The 3405-nt window shown below is 41.4% G+C and overlaps 1 protein-coding gene across 1 annotated transcript in view; it reads right to left on the reverse strand.

Annotated features, from left to right (window-relative positions):
- Positions 1–3405, reverse strand: part of CLOCK (clock circadian regulator) — an 87575-nt gene that overhangs the window by 74035 nt on the left and 10135 nt on the right. The window contains exon 2 of the mRNA XM_045284083.1: positions 668–723. The gene's annotated coding sequence lies outside the window, so the exon portion shown is untranslated. The remainder of the gene's footprint in view (positions 1–667; positions 724–3405) is intronic.

The raw sequence follows: 3405 nt of genomic DNA on the forward strand, positions 1-3405 counted from the left end.
AAAAAAAAAAAAAAGACCCAGATACTTTGAAAAATGAAATTAAACAATAGTTCTTAATTTAGCCAATGCCATGAGAATATGGCAATATTAATTACTATAATTGATGCTTGTCAAATGTCAAGATATAAGATATTTTTGAAACCTCTTTAAATAAACAAAAGACTAAAAAAAATCATTATAGTTCTCTGAGTGGGACATGAAACTATCTCCAATTAATCAAGTAGCATGTTTTCAAATAATGTTTCATCTCTGAGCTCCCTATTCATGACTGGTGTCCACAGACTGCCACAGCACTGTATCATCTGTTCAGGTATGACAGACTGAGTACTAAGTCTTACCCTAGTTCCAATGAGCCCCATATAAACAAGACCTAAAGGTATATGAAAGCTCAAGGTATATCTGAGCCTAGGAGTGAAATCCACAGTGAGCCAGGTACCATAACCCTGAACTCAGACAACCCTGCCTGTACCTAGCCTTCCACACACTAGTAGAAAGGAAGGGGGAGGGCCTGTGTTAGGCCAAATAATATAGCACACACACCCTCTCAAAAAAAAGTGTCCATGGCCAAATCCCTGGAATCTGTATATGTTATCTTAAATGGCAAAATGGAACTCTGCATATGTGACTGAGGTGAAGGGTCTTGAGATGGAACATTATGCTACATTACCTGGGTGGGCCAAACGGTAATCACATGAAACTTTAAAAGCAGCGGATCTTCTGGACCTGTGGTCAGACACATGAAATACAAGAGTCAGGGAGATGCAACATACCGTATATACTCGAGTATAAGCCAACCCGAATATCAGCCAAGGCACCTAATTTTACCACAAAAACAGCATTAAAAATGTGCTGAAAAACTCAGCTTAAGCACGAGTATGTTTGGCAGATGGTTTTGAAAACAGAGGAAAAGTGCCAGTGAGCCAAGGAAATGCATTCTCTCCCAGAGCTTCCAAAATCAAACACAAGCCTGAAACACCTTTATTTTAACCCAGGGAGATTATTCAACAGGAGAGTGACAGACATGTAAGATAATATGTTTGTGTTGTTTTAAGCCATTGAATTTGTGGTAATTCGTTATAGTAGCAACAGAAAATTAAAACAGGCTCTGAAGCTCTGATTTCTCTGATGAATCAGTCTCACCAACCCCTTTCCCCTCAGTTTTTACAACTATCTGCCTAGGAGACCATCAAGATTGATCCCTATGTCCATCATCCCTTTTTATATTAGCTACCATGAGAAAATCTCAAGAGTTCTGACAGGTTATTTCCCATCACCTGAAATTTCATCCCTAGACCTTTAATGGACCCCTTGCTCCAGTCCTTCATTTTCATTCACTCAAGGTGTGCCACCAGAGAAATGTGCTACATCCTCAATATTCTCTCTAAACACTTTTCTGGGCCACCTGAAACCTCCCTCCTCCTAGCAGCTTTGTTCATGCTCCTGCTCTTTCACATGAGTGTGTCTTCTCTCAAATAAGTCTCACATCACTGAGTCTTGGACGTGGGGTAAATGTCTTCCATGGTCCTCAGTGTCATTTTTAAAGTATTTTCCCTTCTCTCCCTAAAGTCTCCTGCTTTGAATCTCATGCTCTGTGTTAGGCTGAGTTAATTACAGAAACAAATCTCATATATGTGTAAGAAAGCTTTGTAACAAGAAGTAATTATATAACAAGAATACATCCCAGCCCAGTCTAACAAATCCTTACGTCTGACACTAGTTCCTAAGTTAAGGTGACCAGATTTTAACATTGGTAAAGCGGGACACCATTGATAAAACTCATATCCTGGCAAAATAGCCACACGGCAGCTGAAAACCGTATACCCTAGCGTGTCATGCATTCTTTCCAAAAATCGGGACTTTTTAAAAACGCCGCAGGACGTGGGAAAAATTGTTAAAAATCGGGACTGTCCCGCCAAAAGCGGGACGTCTGGTCACCTTATCCTAAGTCCCTCTTAAGACTCAGGCAGCCACACACAATGATGCCAAACGCAGGGAGATTACAGGCTGGTGGGTGTAGAGTCATGTGAATCCAAGGTCAGTGGAAGTATGGCACGGCTCCAGCAGCTATCAGGACGGCCAGCAAGCAGGGAGGTGAGATGGGAGAGAGAGGGAGGTTCCCAGTGTCTTACACTCTTACACCATCCAGGATTCATCAGGTTGCAATTTGACTGACAGGTTTGACTCTACCCCTAAACTTCCATACATCTTCAAGTTGATGTAAATTTATCTGACTACCACATGGTCTATCAACTCATCGTCCCTCCTTATTTCAGTCACCGATCCTCAGGACAAACAGTCTCATTTCCCAGTGGTATCCCTCTAATACTTTCAAAGAGCTTTTGGTGATTTAAAAAATCCACACCTTGATCATCAATTCCTTAATTTCCTCTTTTCCAAACACCTTACACTTCCTCCTACTTCTCCACTCATTCCCCTGGCAAATGCCCTCACAACTTGCCAGTACCAATAATCAAATTGCCCTCCATACTATCAATTTCACACCTTACCCATCTATCTCTCACAAACTGGGGCAGCATGCGATCTGCGGATGTAAAAATCGTCAGAACAAAATCACCATTAGCAATGTTTTCAAGTACTGGTAATACAGCATCCATTTATTTATGCTTTTGTCCTTTTCCTTGACCTAGCTTCCCAACTGCTGGCACCTTAAAGCTTCTTATCCCAGAAAAGGTACAAAGGAACAAAACTAATGTATTTCAGATGAACAGGAAACATCAGTTAGTGAAGATCAAACTGTTATTCTTCACCAGAACTGTTTAATTCTTTCTCGCACTTGTCTTGTCCAAGTTCTATCATTCCTGTTTGCCAATGAAGCCTTTATGTCTTTATCATACAGATAAGGTATTCCACAGCCCCCCACCCCCCACCAAAAAAGGCCATGACTGTCTGCAGCTCTAACACAGTTAATTCTTGTTCTTATTTTTTAAACTTCAAATTGTTCTAATTTACAGCTTTTACCAATATAGGCACAAATACACAAGTATTATAGAATTTCTGGCTTCTGACACCAAGGCTTCCCACAATTATTTATCACATTAAAAAAATCCTTGAGATAGTTTCTTGTGCCAGCCTGGCCAATAAACACAAGTGGGATTAACTGAAGGGCAGAGAGATAAATGCCTTGGTGAGTCTCGCCTTTCTTGTCTCTTGCTCTTTGATCATTGGACCAGTGTGCGGCTGCCTTGCTCGTCCTGTGCCTCAATTTAAAGGCTACACTACCTGTGTAGCTGTAAGTTGAGGACTTACAGCTGTGGACTGTGTCGCTGTTAAGTTGAGGTCCCTTTAAGACATTGCTGGAGCTGGGGACTGGCAGTTGGTGACCTGCCTTCTGATTGGCTGCTGTGCTGACATAGCCTAGCTCTCTCTATAAATAGAGGAAGATCT

Source organism: Echinops telfairi, unplaced genomic scaffold (genome assembly GCF_000313985.2).
Source record: "Echinops telfairi isolate 266 unplaced genomic scaffold, ASM31398v2 ScPeMD7_7468;HRSCAF=8506_0, whole genome shotgun sequence".
Classification (NCBI taxonomy): Eukaryota; Metazoa; Chordata; class Mammalia; order Afrosoricida; family Tenrecidae; genus Echinops; species Echinops telfairi.